We start from the raw sequence: 26614 nt of genomic DNA, 5'->3' as shown, positions 1-26614 counted from the left end.
TTCTGTAGTGATTCCACTGCCAGCACATTAGACGTTACGAAAGTGTATTAATTTTCGCCCCGACAGGGACTAGAACCCAGGACCCTTTGGTTGAAAACCTAACGCTCTACCGACTGAGCTATCCGCACCCACGCACGAGCATTGTCATACAGCTGCGTCGTGTGCGAGTGATTCGCATGTCGTAATTGCTGGCTTATGGCTCCAATGGCGACTTCACCGACTTCCCACTGACGCGCCGCTGACGCTAGTTTTCTGGCGTCTTAAGGGATGGACATACTTGCAAGTAGCTGCGAGATCATTGAAAAGAAACGCGGCGCCATTGCTTTTGCCGCACTCGACTGATTGAATTGCAATTCTTAAAAAGGAATGAACCTTCACTCTGTCCAACAATTTCAAGCACGTGTGTGTACTCACGAACTCGGCGAAGGCGCGAGAAAATGACGGGGGCGCACTCGTGGGCCTGCGACGGCTTCCTGCAGTCACATCGTCAGTGCGAGGTGGACCGGTAGGCACAGGAAGCAGCGGCCGTCGTGAAACTCAGCATTCTTAAACGGAAATTTTCGTCTTGTTTAGAATGGCGTCATTGGTTTGCACGCTCATTCATGCGTGTGAAAATATTTGCTGCTCTTTACGCAGAATCGCACGCAGCCGGCGGGATTCGAAACTACTTTCGAGTCAGACGCCTTAACCACTCGGCCACGGCTGCCCCGAACGCAGCGTTCTCCCGACACGTGCAAATTGAACCGTTTAAAGCACTGTGGTGTCAGAAAACGGCGTTGCTGCATTCTTTTCCGTAGTGTTTCCACCACTACCAGAGGCAACGCTACCAAATTATTAAAATTTCCGCCCGAACAGGGACTTGAATCCTGGACCCTTAGGTTAAAAGCCTAATGCTCTACCGACTGAGCTATCCGGGCTCACAACGCCTTATGAAACATCTCACGATGCACAACGACACATTGACTCATGTCCTTTACTGTTGTGCAATCGCTGCATGGAGCTGTTAGTAGTTAAACGTCGCCTGAATGCTGTCTGCAAACTTATCGCGCAAAGCTCGTAACAGACCATCGAACAATGTTGACACACGATGCAAAAACAAACTGCAGCAGTCGTTACGTCTCATACGTTGGAGTAGAGGATTTACGTGTTTTGTCGACACTCATCGGGCAATTGGAAAATTCACAAGCACTTCGAATGCAATGTTTCCCACGTTTTCGCTCATTTCACGGTTCCGCTTGATACGTTCTTCACCTCCTGGCACAAAACAGGGAACGCAGTCAGTAGGACGTCTTTTTTATTTTCTTACTTCTCAGAGAGTTGCCTACTGAGTTCCTCTTATGGCAAGCACTAGACAACCAGAACAGTTACAGAAGGGAGTCATGTCCGTTCTCGGCTGTAGTTACATTATCACAAAGTAAGAGCAATTCCATTGGCGTCGGCATCAAAACGAAGCCGTGCCGAAACCCGGGATCGAACCAGGGACCTTTAGATCTTCAGTCTAACGCTCCCCCAACTGAGCTATTTCGGCTGACGCACAGCGCCCCTCTTTTGCACGTCTGCCCCGTTGCCAATTTCACAGTCATCTTCGTCTGAAAGAACACAGGGACGCCGAAAGGCGAACAGCAGATGCAGTAAAGTACCACACACATTTCTTCTGCTTCCATCGTCGTAACTAGCAAACATGTCGACTCGATTCATGTAATATTGACTTCGCTGACGCTAGAAAAGCTGTGCTATATCGATGCCACGTGCAACTAGTGTGCAGAGAACGAGGCAGAGGAAGGAGTGAGCCTCTCCAAAGTGTGTGAGGCAGTATCTAGCAGATACACGCGGTAAAACATTTGACTTGCGTTTGCTCATTAATTGCTACACGTCATCGTCTGCAAGCTAAAATAATCACATCTGCACTGCCCAGAGAGGCGACACTTGCACTGACACCTGGTGGACGGTTGTGAGACGAGGAGATGAGCTGTGGCTTCTGGGCACGACTGTAGCGCTGCACCCTGGAGCCAAGAACACTGCACCTTGCTGGCGGCCCACGTGTTTAGTAGTGACGCAACTGCTAGGATGCAGCTGAACGTCCATCTTCTGGGAGCGAGAAAATTTCCGCAGTCGGCAGGACTCGAACCTACGCTCCCAGAGGGAATCTGATTTCAAGTCAGACGCCTTAACCACTCGGCCACGACTGCACGTCTCAGAAGCGTCTCTCGACAACTGAAACTCCCACCTTTGCAAGCAATCTCATGGCAGAAGGCAGCATGGGCTTACTCTTTTCTGTAGTGATTCCACTGCCAGCACATTAGACGTTACGAAAGTGTATTAATTTTCGCCCCGACAGGGACTAGAACCCAGGACCCTTTGGTTGAAAACCTAACGCTCTACCGACTGAGCTATCCGCACCCACGCACGAGCATTGTCATACAGCTGCGTCGTGTGCGAGTGATTCGCATGTCGTAATTGCTGGCCTATGGCTCCAATGGCGACTTCACCGACTTCCCACTGACGCGCCGCTGACGCTAGTTTTCTGGCGTCTTAAGGGATGGACATACTTGCAAGTAGCTGCGAGATCATTGAAAAGAAACGCGGCGCCATTGCTTTTGCCGCACTCGACTGATTGAATTGCAATTCTTAAAAAGGAATGAACCTTCACTCTGTCCAACAATTTCAAGCACGTGTGTGTACTCACGAACTCGGCGAAGGCGCGAGAAAATGACGGGGGCGCACTCGTGGGCCTGCGACGGCTTCCTGCAGTCACATCGTCAGTGCGAGGTGGACCGGTAGGCACAGGAAGCAGCGGCCGTCGTGAAACTCAGCATTCTTAAACGGAAATTTTCGTCTTGTTTAGAATGGCGTCATTGGTTTGCACGCTCATTCATGCGTGTGAAAATATTTGCTGCTCTTTACGCAGAATCGCACGCAGCCGGCGGGATTCGAAACTACTTTCGAGTCAGACGCCTTAACCACTCGGCCACGGCTGCCCCGAACGCAGCGTTCTCCCGACACGTGCAAATTGAACCGTTTAAAGCACTGTGGTGTCAGAAAACGGCGTTGCTGCATTCTTTTCCGTAGTGTTTCCACCACTACCAGAGGCAACGCTACCAAATTATTAAAATTTCCGCCCGAACAGGGACTTGAATCCTGGACCCTTAGGTTAAAAGCCTAATGCTCTACCGACTGAGCTATCCGGGCTCACAACGCCTTATGAAACATCTCACGATGCACAACGACACATTGACTCATGTCCTTTACTGTTGTGCAATCGCTGCATGGAGCTGTTAGTAGTTAAACGTCGCCTGAATGCTGTCTGCAAACTTATCGCGCAAAGCTCGTAACAGACCATCGAACAATGTTGACACACGATGCAAAAACAAACTGCAGCAGTCGTTACGTCTCATACGTTGGAGTAGAGGATTTACGTGTTTTGTCGACACTCATCGGGCAATTGGAAAATTCACAAGCACTTCGAATGCAATGTTTCCCACGTTTTCGCTCATTTCACGGTTCCGCTTGATACGTTCTTCACCTCCTGGCACAAAACAGGGAACGCAGTCAGTAGGACGTTTTTTTTATTTTCTTACTTCTCAGAGAGTTGCCTACTGCGTTCCTCTTATGGCAAGCACTAGACAACCAGAACAGTTACAGAAGGGAGTCATGTCCGTTCTCGGCTGTAGTTACATTATCACAAAGTCAGAGCAATTCCATTGGCGTCGGCTTCAAAACGAAGCCGTGCCGAAACCCGGGATCGAACCAGGGACCTTTAGATCTTCAGTCTAACGCTCTCCCAACTGAGCTATTTCGGCTGACGCACAGCGCCCCTCTTTTGCACGTCTGCCCCGTTGCCAATTTCACAGTCATCTTCGTCTGAAAGAACACAGGGACGCCGAAAGGCGAACAGCAGATGCAGTAAAGTACCACACACATTTCTTCTGCTTCCATCGTCGTAACTAGCAAACATGTCGACTCGATTCATGTAATATTGACTTCGCTGACGCTAGAAAAGCTGTGCTATATCGATGCCACGTGCAACTAGTGTGCAGAGAACGAGGCAGAGGAAGGAGTGAGCCTCTCCAAAGTGTGTGAGGCAGTATCTAGCAGATACACGCGGTAAAACATTTGACTTGCGTTTGCTCATTAATTGCTACACGTCATCGTCTGCAAGCTAAAATAATCACATCTGCACTGCCCAGAGAGGCGACACTTGCACTGACACCTGGTGGACGGTTGTGAGACGAGGAGATGAGCTGTGGCTTCTGGGCACGACTGTAGCGCTGCACCCTGGAGCCAAGAACACTGCACCTTGCTGGCGGCCCACGTGTTTAGTAGTGACGCAACTGCTAGGATGCAGCTGAACGTCCATCTTCTGGGAGCGAGAAAATTTCCGCAGTCGGCAGGACTCGAACCTACGCTCCCAGAGGGAATCTGATTTCAAGTCAGACGCCTTAACCACTCGGCCACGACTGCACGTCTCAGAAGCGTCTCTCGACAACTGAAACTCCCACCTTTGCAAGCAATCTCATGGCAGAAGGCAGCATGGGCTTACTCTTTTCTGTAGTGATTCCACTGCCAGCACATTAGACGTTACGAAAGTGTATTAATTTTCGCCCCGACAGGGACTAGAACCCAGGACCCTTTGGTTGAAAACCTAACGCTCTACCGACTGAGCTATCCGCACCCACGCACGAGCATTGTCATACAGCTGCGTCGTGTGCGAGTGATTCGCATGTCGTAATTGCTGGCTTATGGCTCCAATAGCGACTTCACCGACTTCCCACTGACGCGCCGCTGACGCTAGTTTTCTGGCGTCTTAAGGGATGGACATACTTGCAAGTAGCTGCGAGATCATTGAAAAGAAACGCGGCGCCATTGCTTTTGCCGCACTCGACTGATTGAATTGCAATTCTTAAAAAGGAATGAACCTTCACTCTGTCCAACAATTTCAAGCACGTGTGTGTACTCACGAACTCGGCGAAGGCGCGAGAAAATGACGGGGGCGCACTCGTGGGCCTGCGACGGCTTCCTGCAGTCACATCGTCAGTGCGAGGTGGACCGGTAGGCACAGGAAGCAGCGGCCGTCGTGAAACTCAGCATTCTTAAACGGAAATTTTCGTCTTGTTTAGAATGGCGTCATTGGTTTGCACGCTCATTCATGCGTGTGAAAATATTTGCTGCTCTTTACGCAGAATCGCACGCAGCCGGCGGGATTCGAAACTACTTTCGAGTCAGACGCCTTAACCACTCGGCCACGGCTGCCCCGAACGCAGCGTTCTCCCGACACGTGCAAATTGAACCGTTTAAAGCACTGTGGTGTCAGAAAACGGCGTTGCTGCATTCTTTTCCGTAGTGTTTCCACCACTACCAGAGGCAACGCTACCAAATTATTAAAATTTCCGCCCGAACAGGGACTTGAATCCTGGACCCTTAGGTTAAAAGCCTAATGCTCTACCGACTGAGCTATCCGGGCTCACAACGCCTCATGAAACATCTCACGATGCACAACGACACATTGACTCATGTCCTTTACTGTTGTGCAATCGCTGCATGGAGCTGTTAGTAGTTAAACGTCGCCTGAATGCTGTCTGCAAACTTATCGCGCAAAGCTCGTAACAGACCATCGAACAATGTTGACACACGATGCAAAAACAAACTGCAGCAGTCGTTACGTCTCATACGTTGGAGTAGAGGATTTACGTGTTTTGTCGACACTCATCGGGCAATTGGAAAATTCACAAGCACTTCGAATGCAATGTTTCCCACGTTTTCGCTCATTTCACGGTTCCGCTTGATACGTTCTTCACCTCCTGGCACAAAACAGGGAACGCAGTCAGTAGGACGTTTTTTTTATTTTCTTACTTCTCAGAGAGTTGCCTACTGCGTTCCTCTTATGGCAAGCACTAGACAACCAGAACAGTTACAGAAGGGAGTCATGTCCGTTCTCGGCTGTAGTTACATTATCACAAAGTCAGAGCAATTCCATTGGCGTCGGCTTCAAAACGAAGCCGTGCCGAAACCCGGGATCGAACCAGGGACCTTTAGATCTTCAGTCTAACGCTCTCCCAACTGTGCTATTTCGGCTGACGCACAGCGCCCCTCTTTTGCACGTCTGCCCCGTTGCCAATTTCACAGTCATCTTCGTCTGAAAGAACACAGGGACGCCGAAAGGCGAACAGCAGATGCAGTAAAGTACCACACACATTTCTTCTGCTTCCATCGTCGTAACTAGCAAACATGTCGACTCGATTCATGTAATATTGACTTCGCTGACGCTAGAAAAGCTGTGCTATATCGATGCCACGTGCAACTAGTGTGCAGAGAACGAGGCAGAGGAAGGAGTGAGCCTCTCCAAAGTGTGTGAGGCAGTATCTAGCAGATACACGCGGTAAAACATTTGACTTGCGTTTGCTCATTAATTGCTACACGTCATCGTCTGCAAGCTAAAATAATCACATCTGCACTGCCCAGAGAGGCGACACTTGCACTGACACCTGGTGGACGGTTGTGAGACGAGGAGATGAGCTGTGGCTTCTGGGCACGACTGTAGCGCTGCACCCTGGAGCCAAGAACACTGCACCTTGCTGGCGGCCCACGTGTTTAGTAGTGACGCAACTGCTAGGATGCAGCTGAACGTCCATCTTCTGGGAGCGAGAAAATTTCCGCAGTCGGCAGGACTCGAACCTACGCTCCCAGAGGGAATCTGATTTCAAGTCAGACGCCTTAACCACTCGGCCACGACTGCACGTCTCAGAAGCGTCTCTCGACAACTGAAACTCCCACCTTTGCAAGCAATCTCATGGCAGAAGGCAGCATGGGCTTACTCTTTTCTGTAGTGATTCCACTGCCAGCACATTAGACGTTACGAAAGTGTATTAATTTTCGCCCCGACAGGGACTAGAACCCAGGACCCTTTGGTTGAAAACCTAACGCTCTACCGACTGAGCTATCCGCACCCACGCACGAGCATTGTCATACAGCTGCGTCGTGTGCGAGTGATTCGCATGTCGTAATTGCTGGCTTATGGCTCCAATGGCGACTTCACCGACTTCCCACTGACGCGCCGCTGACGCTAGTTTTCGGGCGTCTTAAGGGATGGACATACTTGCAAGTAGCTGCGAGATCATTGAAAAGAAACGCGGCGCCATTGCTTTTGCCGCACTCGACTGATTGAATTGCAATTCTTAAAAAGGAATGAACCTTCACTCTGTCCAACAATTTCAAGCACGTGTGTGTACTCACGAACTCGGCGAAGGCGCGAGAAAATGACGGGGGCGCACTCGTGGGCCTGCGACGGCTTCCTGCAGTCACATCGTCAGTGCGAGGTGGACCGGTAGGCACAGGAAGCAGCGGCCGTCGTGAAACTCAGCATTCTTAAACGGAAATTTTCGTCTTGTTTAGAATGGCGTCATTGGTTTGCACGCTCATTCATGCGTGTGAAAATATTTGCTGCTCTTTACGCAGAATCGCACGCAGCCGGCGGGATTCGAAACTACTTTCGAGTCAGACGCCTTAACCACTCGGCCACGGCTGCCCCGAACGCAGCGTTCTCCCGACACGTGCAAATTGAACCGTTTAAAGCACTGTGGTGTCAGAAAACGGCGTTGCTGCATTCTTTTCCGTAGTGTTTCCACCACTACCAGAGGCAACGCTACCAAATTATTAAAATTTCCGCCCGAACAGGGACTTGAATCCTGGACCCTTAGGTTAAAAGCCTAATGCTCTACCGACTGAGCTATCCGGGCTCACAACGCCTTATGAAACATCTCACGATGCACAACGACACATTGACTCATGTCCTTTACTGTTGTGCAATCGCTGCATGGAGCTGTTAGTAGTTAAACGTCGCCTGAATGCTGTCTGCAAACTTATCGCGCAAAGCTCGTAACAGACCATCGAACAATGTTGACACACGATGCAAAAACAAACTGCAGCAGTCGTTACGTCTCATACGTTGGAGTAGAGGATTTACGTGTTTTGTCGACACTCATCGGGCAATTGGAAAATTCACAAGCACTTCGAATGCAATGTTTCCCACGTTTTCGCTCATTTCACGGTTCCGCTTGATACGTTCTTCACCTCCTGGCACAAAACAGGGAACGCAGTCAGTAGGACGTTTTTTTTATTTTCTTACTTCTCAGAGAGTTGCCTACTGCGTTCCTCTTATGGCAAGCACTAGACAACCAGAACAGTTACAGAAGGGAGTCATGTCCGTTCTCGGCTGTAGTTACATTATCACAAAGTCAGAGCAATTCCATTGGCGTCGGCTTCAAAACGAAGCCGTGCCGAAACCCGGGATCGAACCAGGGACCTTTAGATCTTCAGTCTAACGCTCTCCCAACTGAGCTATTTCGGCTGACGCACAGCGCCCCTCTTTTGCACGTCTGCCCCGTTGCCAATTTCACAGTCATCTTCGTCTGAAAGAACACAGGGACGCCGAAAGGCGAACAGCAGATGCAGTAAAGTACCACACACATTTCTTCTGCTTCCATCGTCGTAACTAGCAAACATGTCGACTCGATTCATGTAATATTGACTTCGCTGACGCTAGAAAAGCTGTGCTATATCGATGCCACGTGCAACTAGTGTGCAGAGAACGAGGCAGAGGAAGGAGTGAGCCTCTCCAAAGTGTGTGAGGCAGTATCTAGCAGATACACGCGGTAAAACATTTGACTTGCGTTTGCTCATTAATTGCTACACGTCATCGTCTGCAAGCTAAAATAATCACATCTGCACTGCCCAGAGAGGCGACACTTGCACTGACACCTGGTGGACGGTTGTGAGACGAGGAGATGAGCTGTGGCTTCTGGGCACGACTGTAGCGCTGCACCCTGGAGCCAAGAACACTGCACCTTGCTGGCGGCCCACGTGTTTAGTAGTGACGCAACTGCTAGGATGCAGCTGAACGTCCATCTTCTGGGAGCGAGAAAATTTCCGCAGTCGGCAGGACTCGAACCTACGCTCCCAGAGGGAATCTGATTTCAAGTCAGACGCCTTAACCACTCGGCCACGACTGCACGTCTCAGAAGCGTCTCTCGACAACTGAAACTCCCACCTTTGCAAGCAATCTCATGGCAGAAGGCAGCATGGGCTTACTCTTTTCTGTAGTGATTCCACTGCCAGCACATTAGACGTTACGAAAGTGTATTAATTTTCGCCCCGACAGGGACTAGAACCCAGGACCCTTTGGTTGAAAACCTAACGCTCTACCGACTGAGCTATCCGCACCCACGCACGAGCATTGTCATACAGCTGCGTCGTGTGCGAGTGATTCGCATGTCGTAATTGCTGGCTTATGGCTCCAATGGCGACTTCACCGACTTCCCACTGACGCGCCGCTGACGCTAGTTTTCGGGCGTCTTAAGGGATGGACATACTTGCAAGTAGCTGCGAGATCATTGAAAAGAAACGCGGCGCCATTGCTTTTGCCGCACTCGACTGATTGAATTGCAATTCTTAAAAAGGAATGAACCTTCACTCTGTCCAACAATTTCAAGCACGTGTGTGTACTCACGAACTCGGCGAAGGCGCGAGAAAATGACGGGGGCGCACTCGTGGGCCTGCGACGGCTTCCTGCAGTCACATCGTCAGTGCGAGGTGGACCGGTAGGCACAGGAAGCAGCGGCCGTCGTGAAACTCAGCATTCTTAAACGGAAATTTTCGTCTTGTTTAGAATGGCGTCATTGGTTTGCACGCTCATTCATGCGTGTGAAAATATTTGCTGCTCTTTACGCAGAATCGCACGCAGCCGGCGGGATTCGAAACTACTTTCGAGTCAGACGCCTTAACCACTCGGCCACGGCTGCCCCGAACGCAGCGTTCTCCCGACACGTGCAAATTGAACCGTTTAAAGCACTGTGGTGTCAGAAAACGGCGTTGCTGCATTCTTTTCCGTAGTGTTTCCACCACTACCAGAGGCAACGCTACCAAATTATTAAAATTTCCGCCCGAACAGGGACTTGAATCCTGGACCCTTAGGTTAAAAGCCTAATGCTCTACCGACTGAGCTATCCGGGCTCACAACGCCTTATGAAACATCTCACGATGCACAACGACACATTGACTCATGTCCTTTACTGTTGTGCAATCGCTGCATGGAGCTGTTAGTAGTTAAACGTCGCCTGAATGCTGTCTGCAAACTTATCGCGCAAAGCTCGTAACAGACCATCGAACAATGTTGACACACGATGCAAAAACAAACTGCAGCAGTCGTTACGTCTCATACGTTGGAGTAGAGGATTTACGTGTTTTGTCGACACTCATCGGGCAATTGGAAAATTCACAAGCACTTCGAATGCAATGTTTCCCACGTTTTCGCTCATTTCACGGTTCCGCTTGATACGTTCTTCACCTCCTGGCACAAAACAGGGAACGCAGTCAGTAGGACGTTTTTTTTATTTTCTTACTTCTCAGAGAGTTGCCTACTGCGTTCCTCTTATGGCAAGCACTAGACAACCAGAACAGTTACAGAAGGGAGTCATGTCCGTTCTCGGCTGTAGTTACATTATCACAAAGTCAGAGCAATTCCATTGGCGTCGGCTTCAAAACGAAGCCGTGCCGAAACCCGGGATCGAACCAGGGACCTTTAGATCTTCAGTCTAACGCTCTCCCAACTGTGCTATTTCGGCTGACGCACAGCGCCCCTCTTTTGCACGTCTGCCCCGTTGCCAATTTCACAGTCATCTTCGTCTGAAAGAACACAGGGACGCCGAAAGGCGAACAGCAGATGCAGTAAAGTACCACACACATTTCTTCTGCTTCCATCGTCGTAACTAGCAAACATGTCGACTCGATTCATGTAATATTGACTTCGCTGACGCTAGAAAAGCTGTGCTATATCGATGCCACGTGCAACTAGTGTGCAGAGAACGAGGCAGAGGAAGGAGTGAGCCTCTCCAAAGTGTGTGAGGCAGTATCTAGCAGATACACGCGGTAAAACATTTGACTTGCGTTTGCTCATTAATTGCTACACGTCATCGTCTGCAAGCTAAAATAATCACATCTGCACTGCCCAGAGAGGCGACACTTGCACTGACACCTGGTGGACGGTTGTGAGACGAGGAGATGAGCTGTGGCTTCTGGGCACGACTGTAGCGCTGCACCCTGGAGCCAAGAACACTGCACCTTGCTGGCGGCCCACGTGTTTAGTAGTGACGCAACTGCTAGGATGCAGCTGAACGTCCATCTTCTGGGAGCGAGAAAATTTCCGCAGTCGGCAGGACTCGAACCTACGCTCCCAGAGGGAATCTGATTTCAAGTCAGACGCCTTAACCACTCGGCCACGACTGCACGTCTCAGAAGCGTCTCTCGACAACTGAAACTCCCACCTTTGCAAGCAATCTCATGGCAGAAGGCAGCATGGGCTTACTCTTTTCTGTAGTGATTCCACTGCCAGCACATTAGACGTTACGAAAGTGTATTAATTTTCGCCCCGACAGGGACTAGAACCCAGGACCCTTTGGTTGAAAACCTAACGCTCTACCGACTGAGCTATCCGCACCCACGCACGAGCATTGTCATACAGCTGCGTCGTGTGCGAGTGATTCGCATGTCGTAATTGCTGGCTTATGGCTCCAATGGCGACTTCACCGACTTCCCACTGACGCGCCGCTGACGCTAGTTTTCGGGCGTCTTAAGGGATGGACATACTTGCAAGTAGCTGCGAGATCATTGAAAAGAAACGCGGCGCCATTGCTTTTGCCGCACTCGACTGATTGAATTGCAATTCTTAAAAAGGAATGAACCTTCACTCTGTCCAACAATTTCAAGCACGTGTGTGTACTCACGAACTCGGCGAAGGCGCGAGAAAATGACGGGGGCGCACTCGTGGGCCTGCGACGGCTTCCTGCAGTCACATCGTCAGTGCGAGGTGGACCGGTAGGCACAGGAAGCAGCGGCCGTCGTGAAACTCAGCATTCTTAAACGGAAATTTTCGTCTTGTTTAGAATGGCGTCATTGGTTTGCACGCTCATTCATGCGTGTGAAAATATTTGCTGCTCTTTACGCAGAATCGCACGCAGCCGGCGGGATTCGAAACTACTTTCGAGTCAGACGCCTTAACCACTCGGCCACGGCTGCCCCGAACGCAGCGTTCTCCCGACACGTGCAAATTGAACCGTTTAAAGCACTGTGGTGTCAGAAAACGGCGTTGCTGCATTCTTTTCCGTAGTGTTTCCACCACTACCAGAGGCAACGCTACCAAATTATTAAAATTTCCGCCCGAACAGGGACTTGAATCCTGGACCCTTAGGTTAAAAGCCTAATGCTCTACCGACTGAGCTATCCGGGCTCACAACGCCTTATGAAACATCTCACGATGCACAACGACACATTGACTCATGTCCTTTACTGTTGTGCAATCGCTGCATGGAGCTGTTAGTAGTTAAACGTCGCCTGAATGCTGTCTGCAAACTTATCGCGCAAAGCTCGTAACAGACCATCGAACAATGTTGACACACGATGCAAAAACAAACTGCAGCAGTCGTTACGTCTCATACGTTGGAGTAGAGGATTTACGTGTTTTGTCGACACTCATCGGGCAATTGGAAAATTCACAAGCACTTCGAATGCAATGTTTCCCACGTTTTCGCTCATTTCACGGTTCCGCTTGATACGTTCTTCACCTCCTGGCACAAAACAGGGAACGCAGTCAGTAGGACGTTTTTTTTATTTTCTTACTTCTCAGAGAGTTGCCTACTGCGTTCCTCTTATGGCAAGCACTAGACAACCAGAACAGTTACAGAAGGGAGTCATGTCCGTTCTCGGCTGTAGTTACATTATCACAAAGTCAGAGCAATTCCATTGGCGTCGGCTTCAAAACGAAGCCGTGCCGAAACCCGGGATCGAACCAGGGACCTTTAGATCTTCAGTCTAACGCTCTCCCAACTGAGCTATTTCGGCTGACGCACAGCGCCCCTCTTTTGCACGTCTGCCCCGTTGCCAATTTCACAGTCATCTTCGTCTGAAAGAACACAGGGACGCCGAAAGGCGAACAGCAGATGCAGTAAAGTACCACACACATTTCTTCTGCTTCCATCGTCGTAACTAGCAAACATGTCGACTCGATTCATGTAATATTGACTTCGCTGACGCTAGAAAAGCTGTGCTATATCGATGCCACGTGCAACTAGTGTGCAGAGAACGAGGCAGAGGAAGGAGTGAGCCTCTCCAAAGTGTGTGAGGCAGTATCTAGCAGATACACGCGGTAAAACATTTGACTTGCGTTTGCTCATTAATTGCTACACGTCATCGTCTGCAAGCTAAAATAATCACATCTGCACTGCCCAGAGAGGCGACACTTGCACTGACACCTGGTGGACGGTTGTGAGACGAGGAGATGAGCTGTGGCTTCTGGGCACGACTGTAGCGCTGCACCCTGGAGCCAAGAACACTGCACCTTGCTGGCGGCCCACGTGTTTAGTAGTGACGCAACTGCTAGGATGCAGCTGAACGTCCATCTTCTGGGAGCGAGAAAATTTCCGCAGTCGGCAGGACTCGAACCTACGCTCCCAGAGGGAATCTGATTTCAAGTCAGACGCCTTAACCACTCGGCCACGACTGCACGTCTCTGAAGCGTCTCTCGACAACTGAAACTCCCACCTTTGCAAGCAATCTCATGGCAGAAGGCAGCATGGGCTTACTCTTTTCTGTAGTGATTCCACTGCCAGCACATTAGACGTTACGAAAGTGTATTAATTTTCGCCCCGACAGGGACTAGAACCCAGGACCCTTTGGTTGAAAACCTAACGCTCTACCGACTGAGCTATCCGCACCCACGCACGAGCATTGTCATACAGCTGCGTCGTGTGCGAGTGATTCGCATGTCGTAATTGCTGGCTTATGGCTCCAATGGCGACTTCACCGACTTCCCACTGACGCGCCGCTGACGCTAGTTTTCTGGCGTCTTAAGGGATGGACATACTTGCAAGTAGCTGCGAGATCATTGAAAAGAAACGCGGCGCCATTGCTTTTGCCGCACTCGACTGATTGAATTGCAATTCTTAAAAAGGAATGAACCTTCACTCTGTCCAACAATTTCAAGCACGTGTGTGTACTCACGAACTCGGCGAAGGCGCGAGAAAATGACGGGGGCGCACTCGTGGGCCTGCGACGGCTTCCTGCAGTCACATCGTCAGTGCGAGGTGGACCGGTAGGCACAGGAAGCAGCGGCCGTCGTGAAACTCAGCATTCTTAAACGGAAATTTTCGTCTTGTTTAGAATGGCGTCATTGGTTTGCACGCTCATTCATGCGTGTGAAAATATTTGCTGCTCTTTACGCAGAATCGCACGCAGCCGGCGGGATTCGAAACTACTTTCGAGTCAGACGCCTTAACCACTCGGCCACGGCTGCCCCGAACGCAGCGTTCTCCCGACACGTGCAAATTGAACCGTTTAAAGCACTGTGGTGTCAGAAAACGGCGTTGCTGCATTCTTTTCCGTAGTGTTTCCACCACTACCAGAGGCAACGCTACCAAATTATTAAAATTTCCGCCCGAACAGGGACTTGAATCCTGGACCCTTAGGTTAAAAGCCTAATGCTCTACCGACTGAGCTATCCGGGCTCACAACGCCTTATCAAACATCTCACGATGCACAACGACACATTGACTCATGTCCTTTACTGTTGTGCAATCGCTGCATGGAGCTGTTAGTAGTTAAACGTCGCCTGAATGCTGTCTGCAAACTTATCGCGCAAAGCTCGTAACAGACCATCGAACAATGTTGACACACGATGCAAAAACAAACTGCAGCAGTCGTTACGTCTCATACGTTGGAGTAGAGGATTTACGTGTTTTGTCGACACTCATCGGGCAATTGGAAAATTCACAAGCACTTCGAATGCAATGTTTCCCACGTTTTCGCTCATTTCACGGTTCCGCTTGATACGTTCTTCACCTCCTGGCACAAAACAGGGAACGCAGTCAGTAGGACGTTTTTTTTATTTTCTTACTTCTCAGAGAGTTGCCTACTGCGTTCCTCTTATGGCAAGCACTAGACAACCAGAACAGTTACAGAAGGGAGTCATGTCCGTTCTCGGCTGTAGTTACATTATCACAAAGTCAGAGCAATTCCATTGGCGTCGGCTTCAAAACGAAGCCGTGCCGAAACCCGGGATCGAACCAGGGACCTTTAGATCTTCAGTCTAACGCTCTCCCAACTGAGCTATTTCGGCTGACGCACAGCGCCCCTCTTTTGCACGTCTGCCCCGTTGCCAATTTCACAGTCATCTTCGTCTGAAAGAACACAGGGACGCCGAAAGGCGAACAGCAGATGCAGTAAAGTACCACACACATTTCTTCTGCTTCCATCGTCGTAACTAGCAAACATGTCGACTCGATTCATGTAATATTGACTTCGCTGACGCTAGAAAAGCTGTGCTATATCGATGCCACGTGCAACTAGTGTGCAGAGAACGAGGCAGAGGAAGGAGTGAGCCTCTCCAAAGTGTGTGAGGCAGTATCTAGCAGATACACGCGGTAAAACATTTGACTTGCGTTTGCTCATTAATTGCTACACGTCATCGTCTGCAAGCTAAAATAATCACATCTGCACTGCCCAGAGAGGCGACACTTGCACTGACACCTGGTGGACGGTTGTGAGACGAGGAGATGAGCTGTGGCTTCTGGGCACGACTGTAGCGCTGCACCCTGGAGCCAAGAACACTGCACCTTGCTGGCGGCCCACGTGTTTAGTAGTGACGCAACTGCTAGGATGCAGCTGAACGTCCATCTTCTGGGAGCGAGAAAATTTCCGCAGTCGGCAGGACTCGAACCTACGCTCCCAGAGGGAATCTGATTTCAAGTCAGACGCCTTAACCACTCGGCCACGACTGCACGTCTCAGAAGCGTCTCTCGACAACTGAAACTCCCACCTTTGCAAGCAATCTCATGGCAGAAGGCAGCATGGGCTTACTCTTTTCTGTAGTGATTCCACTGCCAGCACATTAGACGTTACGAAAGTGTATTAATTTTCGCCCCGACAGGGACTAGAACCCAGGACCCTTTGGTTGAAAACCTAACGCTCTACCGACTGAGCTATCCGCACCCACGCACGAGCATTGTCATACAGCTGCGTCGTGTGCGAGTGATTCGCATGTCGTAATTGCTGGCTTATGGCTCCAATGGCGACTTCACCGACTTCCCACTGACGCGCCGCTGACGCTAGTTTTCTGGCGTCTTAAGGGATGGACATACTTGCAAGTAGCTGCGAGATCATTGAAAAGAAACGCGGCGCCATTGCTTTTGCCGCACTCGACTGATTGAATTGCAATTCTTAAAAAGGAATGAACCTTCACTCTGTCCAACAATTTCAAGCACGTGTGTGTACTCACGAACTCGGCGAAGGCGCGAGAAAATGACGGGGGCGCACTCGTGGGCCTGCGACGGCTTCCTGCAGTCACATCGTCAGTGCGAGGTGGACCGGTAGGCACAGGAAGCAGCGGCCGTCGTGAAACTCAGCATTCTTAAACGGAAATTTTCGTCTTGTTTAGAATGGCGTCATTGGTTTGCACGCTCATTCATGCGTGTGAAAATATTTGCTGCTCTTTACGCAGAATCGCACGCAGCCGGCGGGATTCGAAACTACTTTCGAGTCAGACGCCTTAACCACTCGGCCACGGCTGCCCCGAACGCAGCGTTCTCCCGACACGTGCAAATTGAACCGTTTAAAGCACTGTGGTGTCAGAAAACGGCGTTGCTGCATTCTTTTCCGTAGTGTTTCCACCACTACCAGAGGCAACGCTACCAAATTATTAAAATTTCCGCCCGAACAGGGACTTGAATCCTGGACCCTTAGGTTAAAAGCCTAATGCTCTACCGACTGAGCTATCCGGGCTCACAACGCCTTATGAAACATCTCACGATGCACAACGACACATTGACTCATGTCCTTTACTGTTGTGCAATCGCTGCATGGAGCTGTTAGTAGTTAAACGTCGCCTGAATGCTGTCTGCAAACTTATCGCGCAAAGCTCGTAACAGACCATCGAACAATGTTGACACACGATGCAAAAACAAACTGCAGCAGTCGTTACGTCTCATACGTTGGAGTAGAGGATTTACGTGTTTTGTCGACACTCATCGGGCAATTGGAAAATTCACAAGCACTTCGAATGCAATGTTTCCCACGTTTTCGCTCATTTCACGGTTCCGCTTGATACGTTCTTCACCTCCTGGCACAAAACAGGGAACGCAGTCAGTAGGACGTTTTTTTTATTTTCTTACTTCTCAGAGAGTTGCCTACTGCGTTCCTCTTATGGCAAGCACTAGACAACCAGAACAGTTACAGAAGGGAGTCATGTCCGTTCTCGGCTGTAGTTACATTATCACAAAGTCAGAGCAATTCCATTGGCGTCGGCTTCAAAACGAAGCCGTGCCGAAACCCGGGATCGAACCAGGGACCTTTAGATCTTCAGTCTAACGCTCTCCCAACTGAGCTATTTCGGCTGACGCACAGCGCCCCTCTTTTGCACGTCTGCCCCGTTGCCAATTTCACAGTCATCTTCGTCTGAAAGAACACAGGGACGCCGAAAGGCGAACAGCAGATGCAGTAAAGTACCACACACATTTCTTCTGCTTCCATCGTCGTAACTAGCAAACATGTCGACTCGATTCATGTAATATTGACTTCGCTGACGCTAGAAAAGCTGTGCTATATCGATGCCACGTGCAACTAGTGTGCAGAGAACGAGGCAGAGGAAGGAGTGAGCCTCTCCAAAGTGTGTGAGGCAGTATCTAGCAGATACACGCGGTAAAACATTTGACTTGCGTTTGCTCATTAATTGCTACACGTCATCGTCTGCAAGCTAAAATAATCACATCTGCACTGCCCAGAGAGGCGACACTTGCACTGACACCTGGTGGACGGTTGTGAGACGAGGAGATGAGCTGTGGCTTCTGGGCACGACTGTAGCGCTGCACCCTGGAGCCAAGAACACTGCACCTTGCTGGCGGCCCACGTGTTTAGTAGTGACGCAACTGCTAGGATGCAGCTGAACGTCCATCTTCTGGGAGCGAGAAAATTTCCGCAGTCGGCAGGACTCGAACCTACGCTCCCAGAGGGAATCTGATTTCAAGTCAGACGCCTTAACCACTCGGCCACGACTGCACGTCTCAGAAGCGTCTCTCGACAACTGAAACTCCCACCTTTGCAAGCAATCTCATGGCAGAAGGCAGCATGGGCTTACTCTTTTCTGTAGTGATTCCACTGCCAGCACATTAGACGTTACGAAAGTGTATTAATTTTCGCCCCGACAGGGACTAGAACCCAGGACCCTTTGGTTGAAAACCTAACGCTCTACCGACTGAGCTATCCGCACCCACGCACGAGCATTGTCATACAGCTGCGTCGTGTGCGAGTGATTCGCATGTCGTAATTGCTGGCTTATGGCTCCAATGGCGACTTCACCGACTTCCCACTGACGCGCCGCTGACGCTAGTTTTCTGGCGTCTTAGGGATGGACATACTTGCAAGTAGCTGCGAGATCATTGAAAAGAAACGCGGCGCCATTGCTTTTGCCGCACTCGACTGATTGAATTGCAATTCTTAAAAAGGAATGAACCTTCACTCTGTCCAACAATTTCAAGCACGTGTGTGTACTCACGAACTCGGCGAAGGCGCGAGAAAATGACGGGGGCGCACTCGTGGGCCTGCGACGGCTTCCTGCAGTCACATCGTCAGTGCGAGGTGGACCGGTAGGCACAGGAAGCAGCGGCCGTCGTGAAACTCAGCATTCTTAAACGGAAATTTTCGTCTTGTTTAGAATGGCGTCATTGGTTTGCACGCTCATTCATGCGTGTGAAAATATTTGCTGCTCTTTACGCAGAATCGCACGCAGCCGGCGGGATTCGAAACTACTTTCGAGTCAGACGCCTTAACCACTCGGCCACGGCTGCCCCGAACGCAGCGTTCTCCCGACACGTGCAAATTGAACCGTTTAAAGCACTGTGGTGTCAGAAAACGGCGTTGCTGCATTCTTTTCCGTAGTGTTTCCACCACTACCAGAGGCAACGCTACCAAATTATTAAAATTTCCGCCCGAACAGGGACTTGAATCCTGGACCCTTAGGTTAAAAGCCTAATGCTCTACCGACTGAGCTATCCGGGCTCACAACGCCTTATGAAACATCTCACGATGCACAACGACACATTGACTCATGTCCTTTACTGTTGTGCAATCGCTGCATGGAGCTGTTAGTAGTTAAACGTCGCCTGAATGCTGTCTGCAAACTTATCGCGCAAAGCTCGTAACAGACCATCGAACAATGTTGACACACGATGCAAAAACAAACTGCAGCAGTCGTTACGTCTCATACGTTGGAGTAGAGGATTTACGTGTTTTGTCGACACTCATCGGGCAATTGGAAAATTCACAAGCACTTCGAATGCAATGTTTCCCACGTTTTCGCTCATTTCACGGTTCCGCTTGATACGTTCTTCACCTCCTGGCACAAAACAGGGAACGCAGTCAGTAGGACGTTTTTTTTATTTTCTTACTTCTCAGAGAGTTGCCTACTGCGTTCCTCTTATGGCAAGCACTAGACAACCAGAACAGTTACAGAAGGGAGTCATGTCCGTTCTCGGCTGTAGTTACATTATCACAAAGTCAGAGCAATTCCATTGGCGTCGGCTTCAAAACGAAGCCGTGCCGAAACCCGGGATCGAACCAGGGACCTTTAGATCTTCAGTCTAACGCTCTCCCAACTGAGCTATTTCAGCTGACGCACAGCGCCCCTCTTTTGCACGTCTGCCCCGTTGCCAATTTCACAGTCATCTTCGTCTGAAAGAACACAGGGACGCCGAAAGGCGAACAGCAGATGCAGTAAAGTACCACACACATTTCTTCTGCTTCCATCGTCGTAACTAGCAAACATGTCGACTCGATTCATGTAATATTGACTTCGCTGACGCTAGAAAAGCTGTGCTATATCGATGCCACGTGCAACTAGTGTGCAGAGAACGAGGCAGAGGAAGGAGTGAGCCTCTCCAAAGTGTGTGAGGCAGTATCTAGCAGATACACGCGGTAAAACATTTGACTTGCGTTTGCTCATTAATTGCTACACGTCATCGTCTGCAAGCTAAAATAATCACATCTGCACTGCCCAGAGAGGCGACACTTGCACTGACACCTGGTGGACGGTTGTGAGACGAGGAGATGAGCTGTGGCTTCTGGGCACGACTGTAGCGCTGCACCCTGGAGCCAAGAACACTGCACCTTGCTGGCGGCCCACGTGTTTAGTAGTGACGCAACTGCTAGGATGCAGCTGAACGTCCATCTTCTGGGAGCGAGAAAATTTCCGCAGTCGGCAGGACTCGAACCTACGCTCCCAGAGGGAATCTGATTTCAAGTCAGACGCCTTAACCACTCGGCCACGACTGCACGTCTCAGAAGCGTCTCTCGACAACTGAAACTCCCACCTTTGCAAGCAATCTCATGGCAGAAGGCAGCATGGGCTTACTCTTTTCTGTAGTGATTCCACTGCCAGCACATTAGACGTTACGAAAGTGTATTAATTTTCGCCCCGACAGGGACTAGAACCCAGGACCCTTTGGTTGAAAACCTAACGCTCTACCGACTGAGCTATCCGCACCCACGCACGAGCATTGTCATACAGCTGCGTCGTGTGCGAGTGATTCGCATGTCGTAATTGCTGGCTTATGGCTCCAATGGCGACTTCACCGACTTCCCACTGACGCGCCGCTGACGCTAGTTTTCTGGCGTCTTAAGGGATGGACATACTTGCAAGTAGCTGCGAGATCATTGAAAAGAAACGCGGCGCCATTGCTTTTGCCGCACTCGACTGATTGAATTGCAATTCTTAAAAAGGAATGAACCTTCACTCTGTCCAACAATTTCAAGCACGTGTGTGTACTCACGAACTCGGCGAAGGCGCGAGAAAATGACGGGGGCGCACTCGTGGGCCTGCGACGGCTTCCTGCAGTCACATCGTCAGTGCGAGGTGGACCGGTAGGCACAGGAAGCAGCGGCCGTCGTGAAACTCAGCATTCTTAAACGGAAATTTTCGTCTTGTTTAGAATGGCGTCATTGGTTTGCACGCTCATTCATGCGTGTGAAAATATTTGCTGCTCTTTACGCAGAATCGCACGCAGCCGGCGGGATTCGAAACTACTTTCGAGTCAGACGCCTTAACCACTCGGCCACGGCTGCCCCGAACGCAGCGTTCTCCCGACACGTGCAAATTGAACCGTTTAAAGCACTGTGGTGTCAGAAAACGGCGTTGCTGCATTCTTTTCCGTAGTGTTTCCACCACTACCAGAGGCAACGCTACCAAATTATTAAAATTTCCGCCCGAACAGGGACTTGAATCCTGGACCCTTAGGTTAAAAGCCTAATGCTCTACCGACTGAGCTATCCGGGCTCACAACGCCTTATCAAACATCTCACGATGCACAACGACACATTGACTCATGTCCTTTACTGTTGTGCAATCGCTGCATGGAGCTGTTAGTAGTTAAACGTCGCCTGAATGCTGTCTGCAAACTTATCGCGCAAAGCTCGTAACAGACCATCGAACAATGTTGACACACGATGCAAAAACAAACTGCAGCAGTCGTTACGTCTCATACGTTGGAGTAGAGGATTTACGTGTTTTGTCGACACTCATCGGGCAATTGGAAAATTCACAAGCACTTCGAATGCAATGTTTCCCACGTTTTCGCTCATTTCACGGTTCCGCTTGATACGTTCTTCACCTCCTGGCACAAAACAGGGAACGCAGTCAGTAGGACGTTTTTTTTATTTTCTTACTTCTCAGAGAGTTGCCTACTGCGTTCCTCTTATGGCAAGCACTAGACAACCAGAACAGTTACAGAAGGGAGTCATGTCCGTTCTCGGCTGTAGTTACATTATCACAAAGTCAGAGCAATTCCATTGGCGTCGGCTTCAAAACGAAGCCGTGCCGAAACCCGGGATCGAACCAGGGACCTTTAGATCTTCAGTCTAACGCTCTCCCAACTGAGCTATTTCGGCTGACGCACAGCGCCCCTCTTTTGCACGTCTGCCCCGTTGCCAATTTCACAGTCATCTTCGTCTGAAAGAACACAGGGACGCCGAAAGGCGAACAGCAGATGCAGTAAAGTACCACACACATTTCTTCTGCTTCCATCGTCGTAACTAGCAAACATGTCGACTCGATTCATGTAATATTGACTTCGCTGACGCTAGAAAAGCTGTGCTATATCGATGCCACGTGCAACTAGTGTGCAGAGAACGAGGCAGAGGAAGGAGTGAGCCTCTCCAAAGTGTGTGAGGCAGTATCTAGCAGATACACGCGGTAAAACATTTGACTTGCGTTTGCTCATTAATTGCTACACGTCATCGTCTGCAAGCTAAAATAATCACATCTGCACTGCCCAGAGAGGCGACACTTGCACTGACACCTGGTGGACGGTTGTGAGACGAGGAGATGAGCTGTGGCTTCTGGGCACGACTGTAGCGCTGCACCCTGGAGCCAAGAACACTGCACCTTGCTGGCGGCCCACGTGTTTAGTAGTGACGCAACTGCTAGGATGCAGCTGAACGTCCATCTTCTGGGAGCGAGAAAATTTCCGCAGTCGGCAGGACTCGAACCTACGCTCCCAGAGGGAATCTGATTTCAAGTCAGACGCCTTAACCACTCGGCCACGACTGCACGTCTCAGAAGCGTCTCTCGACAACTGAAACTCCCACCTTTGCAAGCAATCTCATGGCAGAAGGCAGCATGGGCTTACTCTTTTCTGTAGTGATTCCACTGCCAGCACATTAGACGTTACGAAAGTGTATTAATTTTCGCCCCGACAGGGACTAGAACCCAGGACCCTTTGGTTAAAAACCTAACGCTCTACCGACTGAGCTATCCGCACCCACGCACGAGCATTGTCATACAGCTGCGTCGTGTGCGAGTGATTCGCATGTCGTAATTGCTGGCTTATGGCTCCAATGGCGACTTCACCGACTTCCCACTGACGCGCCGCTGACGCTAGTTTTCGGGCGTCTTAAGGGATGGACATACTTGCAAGTAGCTGCGAGATCATTGAAAAGAAACGCGGCGCCATTGCTTTTGCCGCACTCGACTGATTGAATTGCAATTCTTAAAAAGGAATGAACCTTCACTCTGTCCAACAATTTCAAGCACGTGTGTGTACTCACGAACTCGGCGAAGGCGCGAGAAAATGACGGGGGCGCACTCGTGGGCCTGCGACGGCTTCCTGCAGTCACATCGTCAGTGCGAGGTGGACCGGTAGGCACAGGAAGCAGCGGCCGTCGTGAAACTCAGCATTCTTAAACGGAAATTTTCGTCTTGTTTAGAATGGCGTCATTGGTTTGCACGCTCATTCATGCGTGTGAAAATATTTGCTGCTCTTTACGCAGAATCGCACGCAGCCGGCGGGATTCGAAACTACTTTCGAGTCAGACGCCTTAACCACTCGGCCACGGCTGCCCCGAACGCAGCGTTCTCCCGACACGTGCAAATTGAACCGTTTAAAGCACTGTGGTGTCAGAAAACGGCGTTGCTGCATTCTTTTCCGTAGTGTTTCCACCACTACCAGAGGCAACGCTACCAAATTATTAAAATTTCCGCCCGAACAGGGACTTGAATCCTGGACCCTTAGGTTAAAAGCCTAATGCTCTACCGACTGAGCTATCCGGGCTCACAACGCCTTATGAAACATCTCACGATGCACAACGACACATTGACTCATGTCCTTTACTGTTGTGCAATCGCTGCATGGAGCTGTTAGTAGTTAAACGTCGCCTGAATGCTGTCTGCAAACTTATCGCGCAAAGCTCGTAACAGACCATCGAACAATGTTGACACACGATGCAAAAACAAACTGCAGCAGTCGTTACGTCTCATACGTTGGAGTAGAGGATTTACGTGTTTTGTCGACACTCATCGGGCAATTGGAAAATTCACAAGCACTTCGAATGCAATGTTTCCCACGTTTTCGCTCATTTCACGGTTCCGCTTGATACGTTCTTCACCTCCTGGCACAAAACAGGGAACGCAGTCAGTAGGACGTCTTTTTTATTTTCTTACTTCTCAGAGAGTTGCCTACTGCGTTCCTCTTATGGCAAGCACTAGACAACCAGAACAGTTACAGAAGGGAGTCATGTCCGTTCTCGGCTGTAGTTACATTATCACAAAGTCAGAGCAATTCCATTGGCGTCGGCTTCAAAACGAAGCCGTGCCGAAACCCGGGATCGAACCAGGGACCTTTAGATCTTCAGTCTAACGCTCTCCCAACTGAGCTATTTCGGCTGACGCACAGCGCCCCTCTTTTGCACGTCTGCCCCGTTGCCAATTTCACAGTCATCTTCGTCTGAAAGAACACAGGGACGCCGAAAGGCGAACAGCAGATGCAGTAAAGTACCACACACATTTCTTCTGCTTCCATCGTCGTAACTAGCAAACATGTCGACTCGATTCATGTAATATTGACTTCGCTGACGCTAGAAAAGCTGTGCTATATCGATGCCACGCGCAACTAGTGTGCAGAGAACGAGGCAGAGGAAGGAGTGAGCCTCTCCAAAGTGTGTGAGGCAGTATCTAGCAGATACACGCGGTAAAACATTTGACTTGCGTTTGCTCATTAATTGCTACACGTCATCGTCTGCAAGCTAAAATAATCACATCTGCACTGCCCAGAGAGGCGACACTTGCACTGACACCTGGTGGACGGTTGTGAGACGAGGAGATGAGCTGTGGCTTCTGGGCGCGACTGTAGCGCTGCACCCTGGAGCCAAGAACACTGCACCTTGCTGGCGGCCCACGTGTTTAGTAGTGACGCAACTGCTAGGATGCAGCTGAACGTCCATCTTCTGGGAGCGAGAAAATTTCCGCAGTCGGCAGGACTCGAACCTACGCTCCCAGAGGGAATCTGATTTCAAGTCAGACGCCTTAACCACTCGGCCACGACTGCACGTCTCAGAAGCGTCTCTCGACAACTGAAACTCCCACCTTTGCAAGCAATCTCATGGCAGAAGGCAGCATGGGCTTACTCTTTTCTGTAGTGATTCCACTGCCAGCACATTAGACGTTACGAAAGTGTATTAATTTTCGCCCCGACAGGGACTAGAACCCAGGACCCTTTGGTTGAAAACCTAACGCTCTACCGACTGAGCTATCCGCACCCACGCACGAGCATTGTCATACAGCTGCGTCGTGTGCGAGTGATTCGCATGTCGTAATTGCTGGCTTATGGCTCCAATGGCGACTTCACCGACTTCCCACTGACGCGCCGCTGACGCTAGTTTTCTGGCGTCTTAAGGGATGGACATACTTGCAAGTAGCTGCGAGATCATTGAAAAGAAACGCGGCGCCATTGCTTTTGCCGCACTCGACTGATTGAATTGCAATTCTTAAAAAGGAATGAACCTTCACTCTGTCCAACAATTTCAAGCACGTGTGTGTACTCACGAACTCGGCGAAGGCGCGAGAAAATGACGGGGGCGCACTCGTGGGCCTGCGACGGCTTCCTGCAGTCACATCGTCAGTGCGAGGTGGACCGGTAGGCACAGGAAGCAGCGGCCGTCGTGAAACTCAGCATTCTTAAACGGAAATTTTCGTCTTGTTTAGAATGGCGTCATTGGTTTGCACGCTCATTCATGCGTGTGAAAATATTTGCTGCTCTTTACGGAGAATCGCACGCAGCCGGCGGGATTCGAAACTACTTTCGAGTCAGACGCCTTAACCACTCGGCCACGGCTGCCCCGAACGCAGCGTTCTCCCGACACGTGCAAATTGAACCGTTTAAAGCACTGTGGTGTCAGAAAACGGCGTTGCTGCATTCTTTTCCGTAGTGTTTCCACCACTACCAGAGGCAACGCTACCAAATTATTAAAATTTCCGCCCGAACAGGGACTTGAATCCTGGACCCTTAGGTTAAAAGCCTAATGCTCTACCGACTGAGCTATCCGGGCTCACAACGCCTTATGAAACATCTCACGATGCACAACGACACATTGACTCATGTCCTTTACTGTTGTGCAATCGCTGCATGGAGCTGTTAGTAGTTAAACGTCGCCTGAATGCTGTCTGCAAACTTATCGCGCAAAGCTCGTAACAGACCATCGAACAATGTTGACACACGATGCAAAAACAAACTGCAGCAGTCGTTACGTCTCATACGTTGGAGTAGAGGATTTACGTGTTTTGTCGACACTCATCGGGCAATTGGAAAATTCACAAGCACTTCGAATGCAATGTTTCCCACGTTTTCGCTCATTTCACGGTTCCGCTTGATACGTTCTTCACCTCCTGGCACAAAACAGGGAACGCAGTCAGTAGGACGTTTTTTTTATTTTCTTACTTCTCAGAGAGTTGCCTACTGCGTTCCTCTTATGGCAAGCACTAGACAACCAGAACAGTTACAGAAGGGAGTCATGTCCGTTCTCGGCTGTAGTTACATTATCACAAAGTCAGAGCAATTCCATTGGCGTCGGCTTCAAAACGAAGCCGTGCCGAAACCCGGGATCGAACCAGGGACCTTTAGATCTTCAGTCTAACGCTCTCCCAACTGAGCTATTTCGGCTGACGCACAGCGCCCCTCTTTTGCACGTCTGCCCCGTTGCCAATTTCACAGTCATCTTCGTCTGAAAGAACACAGGGACGCCGAAAGGCGAACAG

At 50.1% G+C, this 26614-nt stretch overlaps 35 non-coding genes across 35 annotated transcripts; all 35 read right to left on the bottom strand.

Moving 5' to 3' along the window:
- Window positions 1–844: 844 nt before the first annotated feature.
- Trnak-uuu (transfer RNA lysine (anticodon UUU)) lies at window positions 845–917 on the bottom strand. The gene has a single exon. It is a non-coding gene; the product is annotated as a tRNA-Lys (tRNA).
- Window positions 918–1455: 538 nt separating this feature from the next.
- Trnaf-gaa (transfer RNA phenylalanine (anticodon GAA)) lies at window positions 1456–1528 on the bottom strand. The gene has a single exon. It is a non-coding gene; the product is annotated as a tRNA-Phe (tRNA).
- A 579-nt stretch (window positions 1529–2107) lies between these two features.
- On the bottom strand, window positions 2108–2189 carry Trnas-uga (transfer RNA serine (anticodon UGA)). The gene has a single exon. It is a non-coding gene; the product is annotated as a tRNA-Ser (tRNA).
- A 927-nt stretch (window positions 2190–3116) lies between these two features.
- Window positions 3117–3189, bottom strand: Trnak-uuu (transfer RNA lysine (anticodon UUU)). Its single transcript has one exon. It is a non-coding gene; the product is annotated as a tRNA-Lys (tRNA).
- A 538-nt stretch (window positions 3190–3727) lies between these two features.
- Trnaf-gaa (transfer RNA phenylalanine (anticodon GAA)) lies at window positions 3728–3800 on the bottom strand. Its single transcript has one exon. It is a non-coding gene; the product is annotated as a tRNA-Phe (tRNA).
- Window positions 3801–4379: 579 nt separating this feature from the next.
- On the bottom strand, window positions 4380–4461 carry Trnas-uga (transfer RNA serine (anticodon UGA)). Its single transcript has one exon. It is a non-coding gene; the product is annotated as a tRNA-Ser (tRNA).
- Window positions 4462–5388: 927 nt separating this feature from the next.
- On the bottom strand, window positions 5389–5461 carry Trnak-uuu (transfer RNA lysine (anticodon UUU)). The gene has a single exon. It is a non-coding gene; the product is annotated as a tRNA-Lys (tRNA).
- Window positions 5462–5999: 538 nt separating this feature from the next.
- Window positions 6000–6072, bottom strand: Trnaf-gaa (transfer RNA phenylalanine (anticodon GAA)). The gene has a single exon. It is a non-coding gene; the product is annotated as a tRNA-Phe (tRNA).
- A 579-nt stretch (window positions 6073–6651) lies between these two features.
- Window positions 6652–6733, bottom strand: Trnas-uga (transfer RNA serine (anticodon UGA)). Its single transcript has one exon. It is a non-coding gene; the product is annotated as a tRNA-Ser (tRNA).
- A 927-nt stretch (window positions 6734–7660) lies between these two features.
- Window positions 7661–7733, bottom strand: Trnak-uuu (transfer RNA lysine (anticodon UUU)). Its single transcript has one exon. It is a non-coding gene; the product is annotated as a tRNA-Lys (tRNA).
- Window positions 7734–8271: 538 nt separating this feature from the next.
- Trnaf-gaa (transfer RNA phenylalanine (anticodon GAA)) lies at window positions 8272–8344 on the bottom strand. The gene has a single exon. It is a non-coding gene; the product is annotated as a tRNA-Phe (tRNA).
- A 579-nt stretch (window positions 8345–8923) lies between these two features.
- Trnas-uga (transfer RNA serine (anticodon UGA)) lies at window positions 8924–9005 on the bottom strand. The gene has a single exon. It is a non-coding gene; the product is annotated as a tRNA-Ser (tRNA).
- Window positions 9006–9932: 927 nt separating this feature from the next.
- On the bottom strand, window positions 9933–10005 carry Trnak-uuu (transfer RNA lysine (anticodon UUU)). The gene has a single exon. It is a non-coding gene; the product is annotated as a tRNA-Lys (tRNA).
- A 538-nt stretch (window positions 10006–10543) lies between these two features.
- Window positions 10544–10616, bottom strand: Trnaf-gaa (transfer RNA phenylalanine (anticodon GAA)). Its single transcript has one exon. It is a non-coding gene; the product is annotated as a tRNA-Phe (tRNA).
- Window positions 10617–11195: 579 nt separating this feature from the next.
- Window positions 11196–11277, bottom strand: Trnas-uga (transfer RNA serine (anticodon UGA)). Its single transcript has one exon. It is a non-coding gene; the product is annotated as a tRNA-Ser (tRNA).
- Window positions 11278–12204: 927 nt separating this feature from the next.
- Window positions 12205–12277, bottom strand: Trnak-uuu (transfer RNA lysine (anticodon UUU)). The gene has a single exon. It is a non-coding gene; the product is annotated as a tRNA-Lys (tRNA).
- Window positions 12278–12815: 538 nt separating this feature from the next.
- On the bottom strand, window positions 12816–12888 carry Trnaf-gaa (transfer RNA phenylalanine (anticodon GAA)). Its single transcript has one exon. It is a non-coding gene; the product is annotated as a tRNA-Phe (tRNA).
- A 579-nt stretch (window positions 12889–13467) lies between these two features.
- Trnas-uga (transfer RNA serine (anticodon UGA)) lies at window positions 13468–13549 on the bottom strand. Its single transcript has one exon. It is a non-coding gene; the product is annotated as a tRNA-Ser (tRNA).
- Window positions 13550–14476: 927 nt separating this feature from the next.
- Trnak-uuu (transfer RNA lysine (anticodon UUU)) lies at window positions 14477–14549 on the bottom strand. Its single transcript has one exon. It is a non-coding gene; the product is annotated as a tRNA-Lys (tRNA).
- A 538-nt stretch (window positions 14550–15087) lies between these two features.
- On the bottom strand, window positions 15088–15160 carry Trnaf-gaa (transfer RNA phenylalanine (anticodon GAA)). Its single transcript has one exon. It is a non-coding gene; the product is annotated as a tRNA-Phe (tRNA).
- A 579-nt stretch (window positions 15161–15739) lies between these two features.
- Trnas-uga (transfer RNA serine (anticodon UGA)) lies at window positions 15740–15821 on the bottom strand. Its single transcript has one exon. It is a non-coding gene; the product is annotated as a tRNA-Ser (tRNA).
- Window positions 15822–16748: 927 nt separating this feature from the next.
- On the bottom strand, window positions 16749–16821 carry Trnak-uuu (transfer RNA lysine (anticodon UUU)). Its single transcript has one exon. It is a non-coding gene; the product is annotated as a tRNA-Lys (tRNA).
- Window positions 16822–17359: 538 nt separating this feature from the next.
- On the bottom strand, window positions 17360–17432 carry Trnaf-gaa (transfer RNA phenylalanine (anticodon GAA)). The gene has a single exon. It is a non-coding gene; the product is annotated as a tRNA-Phe (tRNA).
- A 579-nt stretch (window positions 17433–18011) lies between these two features.
- Window positions 18012–18093, bottom strand: Trnas-uga (transfer RNA serine (anticodon UGA)). Its single transcript has one exon. It is a non-coding gene; the product is annotated as a tRNA-Ser (tRNA).
- Window positions 18094–19019: 926 nt separating this feature from the next.
- On the bottom strand, window positions 19020–19092 carry Trnak-uuu (transfer RNA lysine (anticodon UUU)). The gene has a single exon. It is a non-coding gene; the product is annotated as a tRNA-Lys (tRNA).
- A 538-nt stretch (window positions 19093–19630) lies between these two features.
- Trnaf-gaa (transfer RNA phenylalanine (anticodon GAA)) lies at window positions 19631–19703 on the bottom strand. The gene has a single exon. It is a non-coding gene; the product is annotated as a tRNA-Phe (tRNA).
- Window positions 19704–20282: 579 nt separating this feature from the next.
- On the bottom strand, window positions 20283–20364 carry Trnas-uga (transfer RNA serine (anticodon UGA)). The gene has a single exon. It is a non-coding gene; the product is annotated as a tRNA-Ser (tRNA).
- Window positions 20365–21291: 927 nt separating this feature from the next.
- Trnak-uuu (transfer RNA lysine (anticodon UUU)) lies at window positions 21292–21364 on the bottom strand. Its single transcript has one exon. It is a non-coding gene; the product is annotated as a tRNA-Lys (tRNA).
- A 538-nt stretch (window positions 21365–21902) lies between these two features.
- Trnaf-gaa (transfer RNA phenylalanine (anticodon GAA)) lies at window positions 21903–21975 on the bottom strand. The gene has a single exon. It is a non-coding gene; the product is annotated as a tRNA-Phe (tRNA).
- A 579-nt stretch (window positions 21976–22554) lies between these two features.
- On the bottom strand, window positions 22555–22636 carry Trnas-uga (transfer RNA serine (anticodon UGA)). The gene has a single exon. It is a non-coding gene; the product is annotated as a tRNA-Ser (tRNA).
- Window positions 22637–23563: 927 nt separating this feature from the next.
- Trnak-uuu (transfer RNA lysine (anticodon UUU)) lies at window positions 23564–23636 on the bottom strand. Its single transcript has one exon. It is a non-coding gene; the product is annotated as a tRNA-Lys (tRNA).
- Window positions 23637–24174: 538 nt separating this feature from the next.
- Window positions 24175–24247, bottom strand: Trnaf-gaa (transfer RNA phenylalanine (anticodon GAA)). The gene has a single exon. It is a non-coding gene; the product is annotated as a tRNA-Phe (tRNA).
- A 579-nt stretch (window positions 24248–24826) lies between these two features.
- Window positions 24827–24908, bottom strand: Trnas-uga (transfer RNA serine (anticodon UGA)). Its single transcript has one exon. It is a non-coding gene; the product is annotated as a tRNA-Ser (tRNA).
- Window positions 24909–25835: 927 nt separating this feature from the next.
- Trnak-uuu (transfer RNA lysine (anticodon UUU)) lies at window positions 25836–25908 on the bottom strand. Its single transcript has one exon. It is a non-coding gene; the product is annotated as a tRNA-Lys (tRNA).
- A 538-nt stretch (window positions 25909–26446) lies between these two features.
- Trnaf-gaa (transfer RNA phenylalanine (anticodon GAA)) lies at window positions 26447–26519 on the bottom strand. Its single transcript has one exon. It is a non-coding gene; the product is annotated as a tRNA-Phe (tRNA).
- Between the last annotated feature and the right edge of the window lie 95 nt (window positions 26520–26614).

This window comes from Schistocerca gregaria, unplaced genomic scaffold, assembly GCF_023897955.1.
Source record: "Schistocerca gregaria isolate iqSchGreg1 unplaced genomic scaffold, iqSchGreg1.2 ptg000318l, whole genome shotgun sequence".
Lineage (NCBI taxonomy): Eukaryota > Metazoa > Arthropoda > Insecta > Orthoptera > Acrididae > Schistocerca > Schistocerca gregaria.
This window is presented reverse-complemented; position numbering and strand designations above follow the sequence as displayed.